General features: G+C 43.1%; 1 long non-coding RNA gene across 1 annotated transcript; it reads left to right on the forward strand.

The window, feature by feature from the left end:
• The first annotated feature begins 1445 nt into the window (after positions 1-1445).
• On the forward strand, positions 1446-6774 carry LOC137321029 (uncharacterized). Its single transcript, XR_010962699.1, has 2 exons — positions 1446-2083; positions 5631-6774. It is a non-coding gene; the product is annotated as an uncharacterized lncRNA (long non-coding RNA).
• The last annotated feature ends 15672 nt before the right edge of the window (positions 6775-22446 follow it).

Genomic DNA, 22446 nt, shown 5'->3' on the forward strand with positions numbered 1-22446 from the left:
ATTCCAGAATCCATAGAAAAATGTTGAATACTTTTATAACCATTAATATTTTTAAACATCATAATTTTTAAACACAGCATTAAGTGACAGTATTTTATCTTCCTAACCGTAGTCTTTAAGACTCTGTAGTACTATGACAAAAAACAAATACAGGAACCATATATTCACACCATTAATTTGTCATCTCTGACACACAGCTTAATTAGACACCCCAAAATATAATTACAGCAGAGTCCTGCTGATTTAAGCATCTCAAAGGTTTTAATCGCCCAGTCACAAAAGATTAAGGAATCAGCCTCATATGTGGTCTCAATGAGTAATTGACTGTTCTCTGTAAAATGAGTGGCAGTGTTAGTCACATGAAAATCACTGGAGCAAATCACTGTCTGAAAAGAGCTTGACACCAAGGTAAATATGAATGGAATTATATGATTCATTACACTTTTATCATTAAGATTATTTGAGGGAGGGAATCCAACTCAAGGTCCTGAGGTTACTGGGATATTGTCAAGCACCACAAGTGTTCAAATCTGTGGCCTTGTGGGTCCTGAATTTTAATATCCACCTGCTGATGCTGACCTTAATTGAGTGAATGTCATTTACAGACTTATGAGCAGGACAAGTCTTCAGAGATCGTCCAGTGATTTTTAACTGGAATGGATGAGGTAGATTTTGACTTCAATGGAAATATAAATCTGTTGTAAAACAGCTGCCGATTCATGATCATCTGTTTTACACTATCGCACAATGTCAAAATCTACCCCGATGTGTTTATGGTTCACTCAAAACTGGAAATGTACACATTTGTTAAAGTGATGACTCTTATATTGCAAGAATGTATACACTGTATTAATTAAATCACTTTTACATACTTAGGCAGTCACTAAAGCCCTAATTTCAACTTGAGAGAGAGGTTAGTGTGGGATCAGTGAGGTGAGCTGCAGGCTTGCCTCCGACTCACTGGCGTGAGGCCCGGCCGTTTTAACTCCAGGGCCTCATTACCATACCCCAGGCCTGATTCCTGCCTAAAACCAGCAGGAATAATGTGGAGGCCGGTAGGCATGAGCAAGGTGAGCGTGGAAGGAGGCCGCCGCTGGTTCCTGCAGGAACGATTCCTGGCAGTCTATTAAGTACGTTGGGAAGGGGATGGATGTGATTGTGATCGGGGAGAGGGACAGGGAAGCCTGGGACAAGAGAGGCCCAAGATTTCTTTGTGGGGCTCAAAGGAGCACTCCTTCTCTTCCTGGCCTACAAGAAAACCTTAAAAAAATTAAATTCACTTTCCTACTTGGCCATCTCCTGTGCCGGCTGCTCCTTGGCACCTGTTGTTCATGGTGATGTTGGCACTGGATGCTGAACATGCAAAACTCAGTGTTAAAATGACGTTGGGATCTGAATTATGTCATCAGATTCTGACTTCTGCTTTTTAATGAGGCCCTCATGAGAATCCTTAGGCTTAGGGACCCTAAAAGAATGCTGACCTTACCCCTTGCTAAATAGTTCACGACCACTGTATTGCAACATGCTGAGGGTAGAACAATAGCATTCATTATAAAGTATCCTGTTATGTCCTAACAGTGCAGGTGACTTGATAAGACATTGTGCAACTGGAACATTCTGTGGTTTGGAGATGATTGTCTGGTTGAGTTGTTTACTGGACATTGTGCAGCTGGAACAGGTTAATGATTACCTTGACCTTTAAGTGTTTTGAACCAGGGCATGACTACCAGAATGTGTACATGTACCACTTATGATTGGCTCCTGATAATCTGCTGTTATGCTAATGTTCTAGCTGTAAATGTATAAGAATGCAACACATTGAATGTAACTTTGCCTTTCTCTGCTGGATTTGACGGACTCGGTAGGAGTCACTACCGATGCCTAGAGTAAAGCCCCGCGGAAAATAAAGATCTGTTTAATTCTGAAGGTGTGTTCGAGTCAGTGTTTGCTGAACCAGACTGAGGGAAAAGAATCCAGATCAACATTTGGTGTCAGAAGTGGGATCTCAACGGTCGATCACCGAGAGTTCGTGGAATAAGAGGCGGATCGTCTCGGATATGGAGGAAGGAGAGGGCACCCCGATGTGAGTAAAACTTTCTTTTACGACTTCGGCTTTCCTAAATCCGTTAAGTCTGATGACGGATCGTCCAATCGCTAACCCTCGTTTGGCGTCCTTACGAGGTCAGTCTGGCGAACACCGGAAGAAACAGAAAGTAGGTCAGTGATTATACATCACTGAGGGTCAGCGTAGTCTGAGGGTCAGCGTAGTCTGAGGGTCAGCTTAGTCTGAGGGAAAAAGCGAGCTCAAGTGTTGCGCATATCCAGCGGTCTTAATTGTTTAACTGTTCAAAGAGACGGGATGGTTAATTGTTTAGATACCACTAATGAGCCAGGTAGTGCCTTGCAGACTCTTTGTGCAATGGCTGGCCTTGCCTTGGTTGAGGGAGACAATGATGATTTAGATGAATGGACCTGTAGGTGTCCGGCGGCACCCCCAGCCCCTATTGCCCCTCCACCGTACGTTAACATTTACCCACAGATAGGTCCTGATCCAACTGTGGTTATTCCCCCTCCGATCCCTCACGAGACCGCGGCGGCTATTTTCCCTGCACCTACCAGTACGGTTCAGGTTAACAACCCCTCGCCTGCTCCAGCAATAAGGCAACATCACAGAAGCCCCCGGTACACTGACCCAATTGCCTGGCGTACCCGGAGTAAGACCAGAGACCCATCACCCCCACCCTCTAGCCCCCCACCCATCCCACCTGGCCTGAGAAGACGGAGAAATCAGAGGCAACTGACCCAAAATCAGGAAACGGGCAATTATAGAGACCGACGTAGTGAGACTTCAGAAGAAGAATTATCCTCATTGGACCCAGACTCTGATACTGAGTCATTAGTCAGGACTAAGGCAATCCCTCGGCAGTTACCAATGAGGCAGATGCCTAACCCCGCTTTTAACCCAGCTAACGCCGTGGCAGCCGGCAACCCCCGAACAATAGATGTGTATTGCCCATGGAAACCCAACGAAATAATGGCCATTCTAACCGGGATGCCGGATAGAAAGAAATCACCTACCTCATTTGTAGACTTCCTTCGGACCACCATTTCCGTTTATAATGCGGAATCAAGAGACTTGTGGGCATTAGTACGGCAAGTTTTAACCCCTGCTGCGCACGCAAGATTCTTAGCTAACTTGCAGTTTGCAGATCACGCTGCATTGGCAAACCATCATGCACAGAATGATGCTCGCGAATGGGCTATACTTACCGCCTTAACCACCCTACAAAAGCCGATTGACATATCCAAGGTCTTAGATACCAAACCTAAGAGAGGTGAGGGAGCAGAGGAATTTCTAGAAAGATTCTCCGAGGTATATCGGAGTCAGTCAGGAGATGCAAACTATCAGGATGGAGCAAACTCGCCACAATACTGTGCTATCCTGATAAGCTGCCTACCGACTCAGGTCTCTGAAGCAATTAAGACTAACAATATGGACTGGTCCGACAACAGTTCAAGCCAGATGGCTAGGGCAGTAAAATACTACTGGAAAGAAAGTAAGCATCAGGAAAATCAACCGCAGGTCAAAATCAAAACTGAGTATGTGATGAAAAAGGAAGAGCGGAAACCCACCCCAGATAGAGTAGGATACCAAATGGAACCCCAGTATTGTGTCCCAGGATGGGTTGATGGACAAGGGTACGGGTATGTTAGACATCCTAACGGACCAACTGCCCCTAATTATGGCCCTCCCTACGCTCCCCCGAGACATAGCTTCGACACTAGAAGAGGAGGAGGGAGACAAGCAGGGTCAGATGCCTGTTTCAACTGTGGTCAGCAAGGCCATTGGAGCAAGGAATGTCCCTCCCGTAGACAAGGAAGAGGGGGCTATATGCAAGGACAACAGCAGGGAAGTTGGCAAGGGAATCGCGGACGAGCAAGATATCACAGTATATAGTTCGCACTCGGTAACGGCACTGTTGGGACAATTGCAGACCCAACACTTTACCATGGCCCGACAAAATAAGTATGAAATTTATCTACTGAACAACCCAAAACTGCAGTTTAAACATTGTACTACCATCAACCCAGCATGCTTTCTTACAGAACCACCACAGGAACAAACGGATCCAGGAGATGATTGTTTATCTCTGATCAGGGAGGATGCCTCAGTAAGGGACGATCTATCTGACACCCCAATAAAGGACCCGGATGTAACCATGTACGTAGATGGGAGTGCATCTATCGGCCCCCTAGGAGAGAGACTTTCAGGGTATGCAATAATAGATCATGATGGCAATACTGTAGAATCAGCAGCCTTTGAGCTCCCCTATTCCGCGCAACAGGCGGAACTGTTTGCCCTGATAAGAGCTTGTGTCCTTGGGAAAGACCAAAGGGTTAATGTGTACACAGATTCAAGGTATGCTTTCGGAGTGGTTCACGACTTCGGACAATTATGGAAAAACAGAGGGTTTCTGACTTCTGCAAGCATGCAGATTTCCCATCAGAAACTAGTCTCAGATTTATTACAAGCCCTTATGCTACCAAAACAGATCTCTGTCATGAAATGTTCTGCACATACGACAGGACAAACCCCAGTAGATATAGGGAATAGATATGCTGATCAGGAAGCTAAGGAGGCGTCCCAGAAACAGAGGGTGGTTGTCCCTAGAATGATGAGTCAGACTAAAAGCTCAAACCAAAGCAAGTCTCCCTCGGAAAAACCAATGCCAACCATCCAAGACGTCATTAAATTACAGGAGGACGCTCCTGACTGTGATAAACAATTGTGGAAACAACTTGGTTGTACTTATGACTGTGTATCTAAATTATGGGTCACCCCTTCGGGGCAGACTTGTATGTCAGAAGAATTAGCATTATGGGTTATTGAATGTGTACACTTTGCAACTCATTGTGGTGCCAAGGCTACTAGTGACACGTTACTGGCCACATGGTGGCATCCTAGGTTGCAAGCCCTAGCTCAGGGCATCAGTAGTTGTTGCCTCATTTGTCAACAACACAACCCTGGGAAGGGAGTGCCTTGTGAATGGGGAAAAACCCCTTTGCCTGAAGGTCCCTTTGAGACCCTCTAGATGGACTACATTGAGTTGGAAAGATGTCAGAGTTATAAATATGTTCTAGTTATTGTTGATGTATTTAGTAAATGGATAGAGGCCTATCCAACTACGGATAACAAAGCCTCCACGGTTGTAAAAGTCCTGATGAAAGAGATCATCCCTAGATATGGAATTCCAAATCAATTAAGTTCAGATATTGGCCCTCACTTTGTGGGTCAGGTAAACAAGGAATTCTGCACCCAAATGGGCATCAAACAACAGCTACATTGTGCCTACAGGCCACAGGCCGCTGGTTTGGTCGAACGTGCTAATCAGACGTTAAAGAATAAACTGGCTAAACTGCAGGCAGAGACGGGTGCTAACTGGCTCAAACTTCTTCCTGTAGCCTTATTACAGATACGTACTACCCCAGCCGGTGCAGCAAGGCTAAGTCCTGCTGAAATTATATATGGTAGGCCACTCAAGACCCCATGGAACCAGAACGTTCCGAAAACCGTCCACTTTCACCACATGACGACAGAAATGACTAACTATATTTTGTCACTAACCAAGGTATTGAGAAGCCTCCACTTCCGGGTACGAGCCGCCTACGTCGAACTTCCTACTATAGCCAGTCCATCTAAAATCGAGCCCGGAACGTACGTATTGATCAGGAATTGGACAAGGAAAGGACTGGAACCTTGTTGGGAAGGGCCGTACCAAGTCCTACTCACCAGCCCTACTGCTGCTAAAGTAGAGGGGAAGAGCGCTTGGGTTCACCTCCACCACTGCAAAACTATCAGTAAAACTTAAAATGCTAACTTCTCTTTTCTTCCAAGAAATCTTCCCTATACAGGTGTGTCGTGACCAGCCATGAGGGCCTTGCTATGGATCTCCTGCCTTGGACTCTTGCCGACCCTGGGAGTAACCAGAAAAAGACCCTGTCGACAGGACCAGCCTGAACGCATACACCATCTATGCCAAGGAGACGTACTTCGGTGCAACGATGATGACCCAGAAGGATTTGGAAAGTGGGACGTCACCCGGATAGACGGATGTACCGGGCTCCTGAGGCAGCCCCACCGTACACTAGAGTTGGGAGGTCGATTAGATGGCGGTCTGCCGTGTCATTGGACTGAATAAAGTAGATGTGACCGAGTACGAGGCCCTACCAAGAGGGGACCAGGGACCGATGTACTGATTGGTTATCATGGAATGATAAAAGGGGGGAATGAGAATCCTTAGGCTTAGGGACCCTTAAAGAATGCTGACCTTACCCCTTGCTAAATAGTTCACGACCACTGTATTGCAACATGCTGAGGGTAGAACAATAGCATTCATTATAAAGTATCCTGTTATGTCCTAACAGTGCAGGTGACTTGATAAGACATTGTGCAACTGGAACATTCTGTGGTTTGGAGATGATTGTCCGGTTGAGTTGTTTACTGGACATTGTGCAGCTGGAACAGGTTAATGATTACCTTGACCTTTAAGTGTTTTGAACCAGGGCATGACTACCAGAATGTGTACATGTACCACTTATGATTGGCTCCTGATAATCTGCTGTTATGCTAATGTTCTAGCTGTAAATGTATAAGAATGCAACACATTGAATGTAACTTTGCCTTTCTCTGCTGGATTCGACGGACTCGGTAGGAGTCACTACCGATACCTAGAGTAAAGCCCCGCGGAAAATAAAGATCTGTTTAATTCTGAAGGTGTGTTCGAGTCAGTGTTTGCTGAACCAGACTGAGGGAAAAGAATCCAGATCAATACTCACATGCCTCCCGAAACCCTGGAGTAGTAAAATACCGGCTTGCGTGAGTGTGGCACCAAGCAGCAGTGCCCATTTCTGCCTCTATTTTAACTCCCCGTTCTCGTTGGGCTCGTAGGTTAAAATCTGCCGTTAAAAGTTCCAGGCCGATATTTTTCTTTCTTTAGAAATAATTATTAAATCGCACCCATTTATGGTCATGAATATCACCCATGAAGGAAAATGAAGGTTGTCTCTTGGTTTTCTCCTGTTGGATTTGATGCTTGCAAATTGGATACTCTCACCGGAAAAAAAAGAACTAATCAGCATGCAGCTGCACTGATGGTCGGCGTCCTACTTCTCCAGTGACTAATGGACTGCTTAACTACTTGAAAAGTAGAAAAATTACACATACCCAAAAGTAAAAAAACCCACAATGCTAACAGGAAATGTTCATATATCCCAGTTTTCTCCTTGGGCTATGTATATTCTCTTGTAGGTAATTAATACCAGTCATCACCTGATCCTTGCTATCATTACACAGCTCTTTCCTGCTTTACCAGGTCATGCTAACTCTTATTGGTACCATCCCTCGGCACCCCAAGTGATTACCACAATGGCAGTGAAGGCCTCAATGACAATCCATTCAGAGAAATGAACAATGAAGAGTCAGCTGCAACTTGATTCATTTCTGTGCCAGAGTCAATCATAAATTCCAGAAACTGACACTTAAAAAAAAATGAACTGCTCTCCCTATTAGGATTAACTAACCTCTTCATGAGGTAACTGTTGAAAAGTCATTCACCTCATTACCATATTCCAGGCCTGATTCCTGCCCGAAATCGGCAGGAATGACGCGGAGGCTGGTGGTCGAGGGCAGGGGCATGAGAGCCATAAATGGGGTTAGTTATATAAGCTGTATGTGTGATATTACATTTATACAGACACAGGTATGTGTGTACACACAGGTAGCAAAAACATTCAGTTACTCTGCCTGCACAAACGTTACTCTGCATGCATCACAGAAAAACTAGCAACAGGCGCAAAATGAAAGCTATGTTCATCAGGGGAGACTGGAGGCACAGTGGGTGTTTAGAATATGGGTTTTAATACAGCATAGACTGATAGAATGAAAGAATCCTCCCTTTAATAAAATACCATAAGCAAATACTATGAGGCTATTCCACAGCATAAAACTCCACATATTGTGGCACAAATTGGCAATCTAATTCAGAAAGGCCACTTTGAGGGCTGGTGTGGGAGGAAGATAAATTCACATTGGTAAAGCACGTATATTGCTTTAAGATGGGGGTTGAGGCATGTTGTTGAAGCAGAGCAGAGTGAGCAATACTCTGCTTCTGGCTGTGCTAGACCTGATAATGAGGCATTTCAGACATCTGCACTACACATCTATGACCACTGTTTTTTGTGATAAGCCAGTAGGGGGCGTCTGCAGGGCACAGATGAAGAGAAAACACTCCTAACGCTGGAAATCTGAAATAAAAACAGAAAATGCTGAAATACCTAACAGCATCTGAAAAGGGAAAAGATAGGTTCATGTTTTAGATAGCCATCCTTCAGCCTGTGTTCTGATGGAGGGTCACCACCCAGAATGTTAGCCTATCTTATTTTCTTTTCAGATGATGGTGGATCTGCTGTGTATTTGCAACATTTTCTGATTTGAAGTGGTTCTGCCAGCTTTTCCTCAGCTCTGAGACGGATCTGTCGACTAACAGGAAGCAACCTATTCAGCTGGCTTGCAAAATCGTGACAAATTTAAAGTTAAATGTTAGCCTGTGATGACATTTGAACTCAGATCCTCCATTAAAAGTACGGAATATTTTTTTAAAAGCTGAAACAACTTAAATTGAAAATGAAAATTTTCAACATCCTGAGATCAATTAGCAGAAAATATTGGTGACTTTCAAAGATGACAGACAAGGCAGCAAATCCGTATCAGATACTAAAGATCTAATAGTTCCCTGGGTATTTCAGGCATATGTTCTGACTGTTAAACCCAGTCCCTTAATGAGATTACAGCTTTAATCTATTCCCAGTCCTTCCTAGTTCTGCTTCCTCTCCCTTTCTTCCGCTCTCTTCCTGTGTCTATCAAACCCTTCAAATGTCACCAGAGGGAGAAAATTCCTCTGTGATGGTATTTGTGGATGAATGGGAGAAAGATGGAAAAACAGGAAAGTTATGCTGCCACAGTCTGGAATGCTCATGACTGACAACATTATCTTCCCATCATCTCCTTCCTACTTACCAGGTTCACGAGCTCTTGTCAGCTGCTCATATCTTTAGACTTTACAGGCACAAGGTGAGTCAACTTAGGAAAATAAACCAGCAAACAGGAAAGGATTATCCTTGAATTTGGAATGCGACGCATTGACCTTGAAGCATTAGTCCCATTTCATTTCACTTGGCATTATTTCAATGCCAGTTAAAAGGGTATACTATAGAGACTACTTTACACACCAGTTAAGTGCAAGTTCTACTTAAGAGGATATTTTACTCATGCGTAAGTTTTTCTTAATTCCATTTATAGCACATTAAGTTTTGATTAGGTACAATCTGCTTTTCCATTGAACAAGTTATTTATTTCCAGTCCAGTGATTTGATATGAATTTCCAACCTATGTCCCTATTGTAACTTTTCCCATTAAGGACAGATCAATGACTCATGGTCACATTAAAAAACACGTATGGGCCAAAAATACATTTATTTTAACAGCATAGCCTTTCAAGAAAAAAAATGCCTATCAGTTGTCAAAGATCTGTTCGATCTTTCAACTTTTTTTCCATTACCCACTTAAGAGCAAGCAGTTTACTCTTAAATGATTTTCCAGTCAGGCTTTGAGCCTAGATGTTTTTAGGGTGTATTTCTGTGGTTGAAAAATTAGGTAAATACCCTTTTTTCATTGTTATTTATGACTTGCTACCAAAATGAGGAAGCCCGTGGTCTTGTAACTTGCGGGGGTAGATTTTCGTCTTTATTATCTGAGGCTTGAACATTATCTGGACAGAACGCAGAGAGGAAAATTGGGCAGGGAGGACTGTACATCTGTAATGGAGTCTACACAAATTTCCGGTTGTTAATTTAAAATAGCATATGTCAGCCCAGTTAAGTGGCCCAAACAACCGCGAGTCCACAATCCCGGCATAGGTGCTGCGATGTGCTTGCTGGGAACCTCCACTACTGATTCTGCCAGACTGCTTTCCATCAGACGGAGGTTCTGGAATCTGCATTTTCCTGGCAGGTATCTACACCACTATGAGCGCATCTTGGACGCCCACATTTGTGGAAAGGCTGGAAAGTTGCTCCAGGGTACTGGTGCCACCAGACAGATGATTAAAATTTGTGAAGAGGGCTGAAAAACTCAGGTAATTAAAGGCATTTTTTGGGGGAGAGGCCCAAGCTTGGACCTCCCATGTGGGCCCCACATCAGTTTCTGTCTCTAACCTCCCAACCCCCTAAAGAACACTGGCATTGGGAGGATGAGAACAGTGTCCCACCGGCAGTACTGTAAAGTGGAGGTCTTAACTGATGCAGTGCCTACAGCTCTCTCAGACGTTGCTAGGTAGCTATTTTTTTCATTTCAGCATCTCTGAAAAGTTGTCCTGTTACTTCAAATAAGAACAAAAAACAAATTTTGGGTGCAAAAAATTGATTTTCCTTTGGGAATGCCTTGATTTCTTTGATTTAAAGCGGAGGATAACAGGGATATGGAAAAGGCAAGAATGAAAAAAATGAGAGTGAAGTGTCACCAAAGATGTCTGACTCTCACCTGTGGGTACCCACTGCACAGGGACTATCGACTCATTGGTCATGTCTATGTTTTCTCAACCCAACGATGTATTAGTTGGCCATTCGTTCCTCCCAGAGGTGAGCTTCTCAATTTATAATATTTCTTATGAACCCTGATAAACAAAGAGATTCAGCCGTCTACTTTTACAGACTAGCTGGGTTCCCAATGTAGTGTGCCATTAACTTTGTTAATGTGGCCTTGAAAGGCCCATATGACAATCCCGCTCAATTTCATCAATCGGAAGGGCTTCCATTCCATTAAGATCCAGCTAGTGACCTTCTTTATGCAGTGATGCACAGCTACTCGACTAATATGACATAGGTCATCCAATGCTGCCTGCAAGGAAGTAATAGCAAACAAATTCAGTGCAGTGGTCACTTTGACAGCCACAGATAACGCTCTATTCCTTGGGGTTGTGGACTGAAAGTCTTTGTCCAGAAGTTGGCCTGATTCTCTTAAAAGCATCCGATGTTAGAAGGGGACATCAGATATAATGAGGCCCATGGAGTAATAGAACTGTTATCGAAAAAGCAGGACAAATCCAATCCGGCCAATTACCGCCCCATCAGTCTACTCTCAATCATCAGCAAAGTGATGGGAGGTGTCATCGACAGTGCTATCAAGCGGCACTTACTCACCAATAACCTGCTCACCGATGCTCAGTTTGGGTTCCGCCAGGACCACTCGGCTCCAGACCACATTATAGCCTTGGTCCAAACATGGACAAAAGAGCTGAATTCCAGAGGTGAGGTGAGAGTGACTGCCCTTGACATCAAGGCAGCATTTGACCGAGTGTGGCACCAAGGAGCCCTAGTAAAATTGAAGTCAATGGGAATCAGGGGGAAAACTCTCCAGTGGCTGGAGTCATACCTAGCACAAAGGAAGATGGTAGTGGTTGTTGGAGGCCAATCATCTCAGCCCCAGGACATTGCTGCAGGAGTTCCTCAGGGCAGTGTCCTAGGCCCAACCATCTTCAGCTGCTTCATCAATGACCTTCCCTCCATCATAAGGTCAGAAATGGGGATGTTCGCTGATGACTGCACAGTGTTCAGTTCCATTCGCAACCCCTCAAATAATGAAGCAGTCCAGGCCCGCATGCAGCAAGACCTGGACAACATCCAGGCTTGGGCTCATAAGTGGCAAGTAACATTCGCGCCAAACAAGTGCCAGGCAATGACCATCTCCAACAAGAGAGAGTCTAACCACCTCCCCTTGACATTCAACGGCATTACCATCGCCGAATCCCCCACAATCAACATCCTGGGGGTCACCATTGACCAGAAACTTAACTGGACCAGCCATATAAATACTGTGGCTACGAGAGCAGGTCAGAGGCTGGGTATTCTGCGGCGAGTGACTCACCTCCTGACTCCCCAAAGCCTTTCCACCATCTACAAGGCACAAGTCAGGAGTGTGATGGAATACTCTCCACTTGCCTGGATGAGTGCAGCTCCAACAACACTCAAGAAGCTCGACACCATCCAAGATAAAGCAGCCCGCTTGATTGGCACCCCATCCACCACCCTAAACATTCACTCCCTTCACCACCGGCGCACTGTGGCTGCAGTGTGCACCATCCACAGGATGCACTGCAGCAACTCGCCAAGGCTTCTTCGACAGCACCTCCCAAACCCGCGACCTCTACCACCTAGAAGGACAAGAGCAGCAGGTACATGGGAACAACACCACCTGCACGTTCCCCTCCAAGTCACACACCATCCCGACTTGGAAATATATCGCCGTTCCTTCATTGTCGCTGGGTCAAAATCCTGGAACTCCCTTCCTAACAGCACTGTAGGAGAACCGTCACCACACGGACTGCAGCGGTTCAAGAAGGCGGCTCACCACCACCTTCTCAAGGGCAATTAGGGATGGGCAATAAATGCCGGCCTCGCCAGCGACGCCCACATCCCGTGAACGAATAAAAAAAAAGAACAGACTATGGTCATGAAAATGTGTGGCTGTCCCGGCTTACTCCCACTGCACCGAAAGGGACTGGAGCCTCCGTCTGCAATTCTATGGTGCTGGTTGTAATCTTTTCCTTTGCAAGGTGAAAACTTGCTGAGAAAGGAATCTGGCAAACATACTTGTTTTCACTCAGGTGCCTGCATCTATACTGTGGAGATAATGCTTTGAGGTGTATTCTGATTTGAATCACCTCTCCTTTGAGACTCACACTACCAGCCATGTGTCAAACATTAAAAGAATATATACAGAGGCATGGTGTTAAAGAGAGTTGTGTGGTTCCTTTAAATTCTTAGCAAGTTTCAGAAAATACCTTTAAATGCACAGAAACTGCAGTTTCTTAGTGGTGGAAGTGACTCCCAGTCACTTAAAGAAAATTTAAAAGAAAATCCAGGCATATATACCACCAGTCATGTGTCCCTCTTCAAAATTGATCCAAATCCTTCTGCAGATTCTTGGCTACGTCCTCAGTTTTTGCTACTGTCCCAATTTTAGGGCCATCTGAAAATATAGCAATCTTGGCTGGGAATTTCCTCAGAGCTGCTCCCATTCTCCACCATAAATCTGCCAGAAGTGTGGCGGAAATCCCGGCGGAGCTGGAGCAGTTCTGAAGAAATTCCCAGTCCTTGTAGCTGGTTTCAGAATTCAGATCACTAATTGAGAAACTAAGGACCGAGCACTGATATATTTGAGCTCTGTACTCCACTCAACAACCTCCTGCCAGCATCGACAAAATAACTCTCACTATTATTCTCTCCTTCCTATCCTGTAACTAACTTCTATCCATTCCCATACTTTACTATGGATTCCCATGGCTTTCAGCCTAATTAAGTATTTCTCACCGGACCTAATCAAAACCTCCTGAAAGTCCAGGCGAACTTCATCAAAGGGAATTGCACTGTTTACCTTATCAATAATTTCTTCAAAGAAGTCATTATCCTGACTTGGTGTAATTCTGCAACAATTATTCATAATTGGCTTTTTACAAATATAAAACTGCTTTTTCTTTGGCTTTACATAAAGCCATTCCTGGGTAGCAGCAATCCTCTGAGCAGTGCACATATTGATAAATACTCTGTATTTCTGGTATAATTCCCCATTTTACTCACATCTGCCTTTGTGAAAAAAATTATCAAAATGAAAAAGGGGCACTAAAATTCCATGGAGGTTCTGCCAATCTCCCACCATAACTCTGGTGGAAGACCAGTGGAACTCCCAGGGTGATGGCAGAGGCTTGCTTACATTGAGTCTCCACTGTTTCAAGGAGTCCCCTCAGTTCCTGTACTAGCACTGAAGAATCTGGGGTGCCCGTGTGGGACTGGATCCTCCCACTACAATTCTTTGCTGCTGGCTGTGGGTAACCTTTTCCTTTTCAAAGAGTACACCTTTCCATCCATTACAAGGCAAACAATGGGCAGCAGTGGGGAGGATCAGGGGCTGGGACTCCCTAAACTGGGAATTCCCACTTCTGTTTCACAGTTGGGACCTGGTGTTTGTGTGGTTGGTATGCTTAATGAGTGAATTCATACCGGCCGCCACAAAGGCACTTATGGTCCAGGCCAGCCAATCAATCAGGACCCATGAAGGCCTCAAAATAATGCAGATCATCCTCTTTTCTCAGGGGGCCGATAGGAAAGTTGGCAGGATTGGTGAGCAGCCTGGGCAAACCCCCACAGGTGCAAGAAAGTTGGAGGTTTCGTGGTTGTGAACATTATTATTTGACTAAGAGATTCATTGCTTGTTGATATCTTAAAAGTTTGTATTTGGAAATTCAGGTTGGCCATTTACTTTAGGACTTGCTCATAGTGGCAGTAAAATTTAGTGCTCCAGAATAGAACTTGCAGCATTTATTATTTCTAAGCTAAGTGCATCTACAAAAGAAGGATTTATTGCTTCTAAGCTAAGTGAAATCTACTTGTCAGCTGCATTGCAGTGATTAGTGACTACTTTGTTGGTATAATGTTGGTTGCCTGTGATTCTTTGCAGAAAGTTGTAAACATCTAACAGATCCAAGCATGTACAGTTATATAACTGAGAAGGTTGGGTGAAGAGTCAAGGCCCATAGTGCAGGATACTATCAGAGTTGAAAAAACTGGGAGAGAATGAGATAAAATCAGGAATTAGTAGTTAGATAACATCTATCTTGGGCTTAAAAATGTGTAGACTGTAGGAGGATGTAGGAAAGGTAAGGTCAACACTATCGAGGTCCTGGGGAAGAAAAAGTTAAGAGTTGGAGTGTGATGAGTCATGGTTTTACCACAGTGAGATGCAGAGAGGAGGAAGTGTGCGTAGGATGGCAAATTTGGAGCTTCGGAAGATCAAGTGAGGAAATATGGGGGAGCAATGACTGCCATAGTATCAATAAAATAGAGAGAGACAAGAAAAGATAATGTGGGAGAGAGGTCAGAGGCTAAAAGTGAGGGAAAGATCACCTATCAGATGATAAGCTTTTTTTTTAATATTCTATATTCTTTTCCTATATGTTTGTAAATCAAATTCCACCACTGATAAACCCCTGCCTTCATTTACCATTGAGAATACTGTTTCTATTCTCTGCTGATTCAAATTTTAACCTCAATGAAATCAGTGAACTTTGGAATATTTGGCCTAGCATTATAGTGCACAGACAGCACAGCCTGGCTACACTGAGCAATAATAACTTAAGCCTCTCAATAAACACTTTAGATTAACCTCACCATTTATCTACCACAGACATTCTGACCTTTGTACAGCCTATCCACACTGATTGTCATTCCTTAATACTTGCCCACACTGGGATACTTTTCTTACCACAGCCACTTAATCGGAAGCTTCTTTTTTACACCCCGGCTAGAACAATGTTAAATAAAGTATATCCATCGTGGCCATGCCAGTGCTTCAGAGGAAGAAGTTGGAAACAACAGAAAGAATTAACAGTGTGACTCTTCTCTGATCAAAATAGAAAAATATCTGGGGGAGAAAAAGAGCTGAGAAGTTAAGATCTTGAAATCAAGCTGCAAAATACCAGCATATGAATGCTTAATGTGTTTCCCTGAAATTCCTCTCTTCACTATTTTACCAGAGGTGTTAACCCATTTAAAATAAATGAAGTAACACCCAAATAGTATTCAGCAGTCTAATTTCAGGACCTAAGGGAATTAACAGAAAGATTAAAGTAAAACATTTTTTTTGGTGGGACTTCCTCAATTACGCCTTTTTTAGTGTTCCAGCTGTTAAAACATCTTTCACATCTGGTTGGGTGGTTTGTGCATCCAGTACTGATTATTTTTCTCCAGTCTTGCTCAAAGTCTTTTTCCTGTCTGAATATCAGTAGTGTCAGAGTCACACATTGACCTGCTACTTTCTTTCATGTTTAATTGGTGAGGACTACAAAACGATGTATTCACTGTGTTGGCTGAAGAATCCTTATTTCAACCTAAGCCAATTGTCTATTTTTCCCTTCCCACCTACCTATGATTTAAAGTAAAAGACTGGGGGGGGGGGGAGGGTGAGGGTGAAAAAAATGCCACAATTTTTTCGGGGTTACCGCAGCTCTTTGGCTGAAAAGTTACATTGGACAAGTGTGAGAACTCCCTTGGAATGTCACCCCTTAAAATGTAGGCACTGGTTAAAATGGATGGCAGTTTTGTGGGCTCTTGAAGGCCTAAAGGAGAATAGAATTCTTACTTTTGCAAATACCGGAAATCAAATATTTACATAACTAAAAAAAAAATCATTGGGGCAGTAAATGTTATTTCATTATCTGTAAGAATAAAAGACTTTGTAAAACCAAAATAAAAATGCAAAAGCAATAGAAATTGTTAAATTATGATTGTAGCACATTACAATAATGGACCATGGTGATTAAGTTACTTTTGCATTTTTCCATTGGAAAAGAAAATCGGGTAGGGTGTAAAACAATCTAATGATTTGCTACTGCTCATTTTGCACTACCGCAAACCTTGAATCTCATTCCCCAGCTCGCTCAAGATTATCACCAGTAACTTCAGCAGAGGTTTGGGAGATTGGTGGAAACTCTGGCAGGAGATCGGTGATAATTGCTTGTAAATGGCCACGATAATTCTACCCATAGGGATAGAAAAAAATGCACGTATATATGAGTGTGTGTGTGTGTGTGCCTTATGTTTAGTGCACATCTGTATCTACCATACTTCAGGTATCACACTTGCAGCAAAGATTGCAACTGAACAGGTAGGAAATGAATCAGTCAAAAGCACTAAAAGCAGGAACAAAAATTACCAATCCAAACGCATGAAAAATATCATTTAATAAACAGCAGTTGCTAATAAAGCAACTAGTGAGCAGAACAGGAAACAATGGAATTGGTTAAAACATTTTTTGAAAATATTTCTATCTAAAGCCTTGTTTTCTCAGTAACTAAAGTGCATAGTACTGGAAATAAGGACCAACATTTCTACAGGGCTCTCCCGATCTCCTGCCATGACTGTCGGGAGATTGGCATTATCTGTGGAGAAATTAGTCATTTTTAGCCATTAATGTTGTTCCTCCTGGAGTTTCACTAATCTCTTGCTGGAGAGCCCCCACAGAAATTCCATGTGACAGATTATGATATAATAAAACATAAAAAACTACAGTATCTATAAAGAAAAATAAAACTTAGCTATACAGTTGCTTTGTTCTGTGCTTAAAATCTCTCCAATAATGTTCCTCCCCTTTTAGACCCACCTTTCTTTCAGCCCCCCGGAACTTGAGTTCATGGGACTTCCCACCACTATCAATCTGTCAGCTGAATCAAAAGCCTCAACCAGGTAACAGGCTACAGCTCGCAGAATGCAACAATGCTACCCTGTGCAAGAGCCCTGCGGAGAAAGCTTCCAGAATAAAGTTATAAACTGCCTCCCTTCTGGATCTAATGAAAGCCACCATATTTTGGACCGGGTCAGGGGACACAAAACATACCACGATTGACATTACTAGAGTGTGCCAGGGCGTGTTGTTTGTAAGTGGGGCCCCCCCCACTCAGAAGCTTACCACACTTTCAGGAAGCTCCTGTGGGCGATGGAACAGATCTGCAGAACGATACCAGTAAAAGCCAAGAAGCTATCATTAGAATGGACTAACGTTCTGAAGGTAACTATGACCGGGAATTTCCGACGGGCTTCTCCTGCTCCGCTACATAACTTCAGCGGAAGTTCAGTAGAAACCCCGTGTACTCACAAAACGGGGTTTCTGCTGAACTTCTGCCAAAGTTACAATGGCAAAGCAGGAGAAGCCCTGAGGAAATTCAACCTCGATGATTTTTTTTTCGTATAAAGATATCAACACAAAGTAAAGCATGAACCTTTGAACTCTCTGAGGTGACTTTGATGGAGCTAACTAAATAGCCTGCTGACATTCGCTGCCAAGGTTCATACATGAATAATAACTACTTAAGAAGGCTCTGGAAGGTGACTGCAACTTTTTGAATGAACCTCAGCAATTAGTCAATGCTGTCAAGATAGGAGAGAAGGGAAGAGAAGGGTAGGGGATAAAATTGGTAGAAGACCACTGTAAAAAAACTGATAAATTTCTATTGAATGTAATTTATATTTTAAGCAATGATGAATGAGAAGGTTTCTGTTTATTATGCATTTTTACAACAGGGTTAATTTTACTAAATGTGCTTAAAAATTACAAACATTTGTGCTTATTACCATAACATAATGGATTTAGGTATTTTACTTATTTTGATTAATAAAATTGACACGTTTTAAATTGCAGGCTTTGACTTGCCAGGTCAAAGGGGAGTGGGTCTGGTTCCTGAAAAGCCATCTTCCCACTCTTCCTGCCCCTTCAAAGAATTGTGGCACCATTGACTGTCACAATGTGAAAGTGTCGTGGCTGCTGCCAGGGTATCTTGCAGTCATGTATATTATTCGGTTGTGGTAGGGTTTCCATTGCTCCCGGGTTGCCCGAGAGTCACCCGGGATAGAAGATGAATCTCCCGGGCACCGCTGCATGCAACCTGGTAGAAAATGGAGAAGTAGGTCCACACCATTGCCCATTGCGCCTTGAATGACCTCTAGCCTATATTGTTTTCCCGTGGGGTGTTACTGGGCAACCGGTGGCATAATAGGCGGAGCCAACGGTTGTTGTGTTTTGTTGTATTTTAATATTATGCACATTAACTCACGGCACCTCTTTTGGCAATTGTCTGAAAAAGTTTTAAAACATAAGACGGAAAATCCAAACTATCCCCACCACTTCCTTGAAGACAATAACATTTTCATTAGTGGATTATTATGGGTTAAAGTGGCTTGGCAATGGCACAAGTTTATATTTTGAATGGCACATTTTTCCCTCCCTGTGAAAGGTGGATTCACAGTTGGGCATGGGTGTGAGCAGGTCCCATACCATCTGCTGGTCCTGATTGACACCTATCTGCCCATTCCACTAACTTATCTTCCTAAGTATTTTACAGTCCATCTTGTTTGCCAATCCCCAAACTTTTATGTCGTAAGCAAATTTCAAGGTTGTGCTCCCTATGGTCAAGTCCAAATCATCAACATATACCAAGAACATAAGTGGACCCAGCACTGATCACTGCAGTACTTCCAACACTTCTCCAATCCAAGTACTAGCCATTTACCCTAGCTTTTTGATTCCTGTCTGTCAACCAACTTACTATTCATGCTGCTACACTTCCTGTTATACCATATGCCTGAAATTTTGTAACAAGTCTCTTGTGAGACACTTTATTAGGCACCTTCTGAAAATCTATATACACTACATCTACTGCATTCCCTATATCTATCCAATTAGTCATTTCTTCAAAAAACTCTATTAAATTTGCCAAATTGCAAACAAATATCCACCTGATAGGCTTCCAGGTGCCTGCTTCATACAGACATGCAGCAAATCAAGGGTTGTGCTGCAAAAAGACACTGAGAATCCAGAGTGGGACCAATTCATATTAATTTATATAATTTTGTCCAGGGAGGTCAGCACAAAGCACTATGTCCAATATATGAAAAAGCTTTTGCTCAAATTTAGGACTTAAGCACCAGGTGTGCTGTGGCTTACCTTTCTAATTCCATGGGCTAGACATGCTACCTGAGAGGGACTTTGGCCTGAGTGCTCCACCACAGAATTGACTCTATAGTGCCTGCCAATTTTCAAGCAAATGCCAACCAATACAACATCTGCACTTACTAAACTGTATGTGCCTTTGCTTACCAAATAAATCATTGGCCCACAGATCAGAGACTGTTGGTACGAAGAACAGTACAATACTACGTAGTACAATGCTTCTCTGACAAACACATAGCTAATTTGCAAGAAAATTTGACACTTAGACTGATACCATGTTCAACTTCTAAGTGTAATATACATAAATGAATGAACTCGTTCATTGGAATGAGGTATCTTTGTAATCTTTGACCTCTATCATTTTGCTTAACCCAGGGGAGAAAAATCAAGGAATCCCTTGTTTTTCTGGCAATACATTTGATCTTTGTTTTTAGATGAGTCGTGATAAGCACTATTTTTGACAGTACAAAACTTTACCCTAAGGGGATAAAGACTTATTAACAGATGGTCATGATACTCAGGAATATCAGCCTTGTAACCAAAGCAGATGGTAAATAATTAACTAGACAAGAAAGGGACAATTATAATGTGAGGTGTAAGATTTCCAAATAAACAGAGTGGTCTAGATCAGTTAGAAGCCTGGAAGGTAAGGGATTATTTTGTTATTTTTTTTAGGCTGGGAATATTTACATTACTACCCAGTTCAAACAAATATGTGCCTGTTTTTTGAGAATGAGGAAAATTGTTGAACCTAGTGAAGCAAATCCAATTTGTGTAAGGACAAAAAGGGGCCAATTCTTCATTCAGTTCCAACTATGACACTAATAGAAAATACTACATCAATCGTATATTCCTTCAATTCTGTATATTTTTGCGTTATATCATATTTGCATATTGTAATGAAGATGTCATTCAACTTCAAGCTCATTTCCATGCTTTTTCCACAATGTATGTAGCCATAGCCTAGGCGGAATGATTTTACTGAGATGTGCAGGGGTGGATTTCCCCCGAGCGTCTTTGGGTAGCCGTCTGGTAGTCCCAGCGTGAGACCTGGTTCATTTAGCATTTAGCATGGGGCTGGCGGGCTGCGGCCAGAGGTCGAGTGCAGTGGGGCAGTCTGCCGGCTCCGGGCTGCTGCAATGTCGGATGGCCCAGCCAGTCTCTGGCCCACGAGAAAAAGAAAGACTTGCATTTATACAGCGCCTTTCACGATTTCAGGATGTCCCAAAGCGCTTTACAGCCAATGAAGTACTTTTGAAGTGTAGTCGCTGTTGCAATGTAGGAAATGTTACATACTTATGTACTTCATACTTCTTGCTGCCTCAGGTTTTGTTGAAATGACTTACCACTGATTTATAGGCTGTCTCTCTTTTGCAGATGCTTCAATTGTGGATTTTATTTTGTGAACTTGCCCTTTGGAAGCCCCTGGGAGTGAGATCTTGTCTTGGAATCTTTCATATTCTTTGGCATTGTTACTGCCTTGATATGATGGACTACTTCAGAACCTCTGTCCTCCTTCTTTCAGACCATGATGCCATTTTGCTGGGTTGACGTTATGTTTCTGCCATCTGTGAGAATCTGGAAGAGGAAACTCTGTACAAATAACTAGTCACCGTTCATGGGGTGGTAGAGTTGGCACTGACTGCCAGTGACACCTTCCTCCAGACTGCCTGCATATTCTTTTTTCTGCGGCATGACTTCCTGGCTTCCAAAGAGCCTTTGTCTTCTGGCCCTTATTCCTGCCAATGTTATAGCCACCGCTGCTTCGGAGAATCTTAGGGACTTGGTGATTGCAGACCCCCAGATGTTGCTCCTCCTTTCTGGTATCACTTTCCAACATTCAACTGTAGCACCAGCTCTCTCTCTCACTCTCGCTCTCACTCTTTCGGTCTTTCTCCTTTCACTATCTATAAGTCACCTACTGTACTTTTGGCCATTTCAGCTGCAGCAGCCTTTTAACTAGTGCAGCTAGCCCCTGGGATGGTGATCCAAGTCAGGAGCAGGATACTTGTTCAAATCCACGCCGCGTATTAAATTATCCCCGCACCCAAGGAAAATGCGGTCAGGTGTCAGTGGGATCATGGGGGTGGAGAAAAGACCTGCCTCACCCTTTTTCCAATGATCTCAGGAAATTCCAGCCCCATACATTGAAAATAGCTTTACAAAGTGCCCAGGTGACCAAACCCATTGCCTGAGCCCTTTTAAGATGTACCTTTACACTGGCCTGGAGTTGTCCTGTCTCCAATGCAAACTCACACCGATGTGAGACTGTTCCCAGGAGAGGGTCTCATCATTGATTTTTCTGAGTTTGGGGTTCAGATTGGGACCTGACTTAAACTATATTGTCACTTGCATGTTGCTATGCACCTGAAATTGCTTTGTATTGATGTGAAGGTAGCAGTGTAATTACACAATAAGATTGCCATAAGTGGAGAAGAAATTGAAGAAGAAAATACATTTGTGTGTCCGGACAGAATAGTTTCAAAAGATGGGAGGTATGTTAAAAACAGAAGAACTGCCCAGCAGCAGCCAATTACTGCAAATCGAAGAGGGTATGATACACAAGGAGCATCTCTGCACAAACATTGTGCATAAAGATTGTTACTGGTAGAAATGACCTACCTAAGATAAACTCTAGGCTCCAAAGGCTTAAAAGTGACATATTATGAAACTTGGAAGAAAACCTGAACTGACTAAAATGGTAGTGGAACAAATCAGTGAGAAACAACTCATGTGGTTTGGACACGTAAGTAGAATGAACAATGACTGATTACTGAAAATAGTTCAACATTCTTAGGAAGGAACAAAACGGAGAAGAAGGCTACAACGACGCT

The sequence above is a fragment of the Heptranchias perlo genome, chromosome 4 (genome assembly GCF_035084215.1).
Source record: "Heptranchias perlo isolate sHepPer1 chromosome 4, sHepPer1.hap1, whole genome shotgun sequence".
Lineage (NCBI taxonomy): Eukaryota > Metazoa > Chordata > Chondrichthyes > Hexanchiformes > Hexanchidae > Heptranchias > Heptranchias perlo.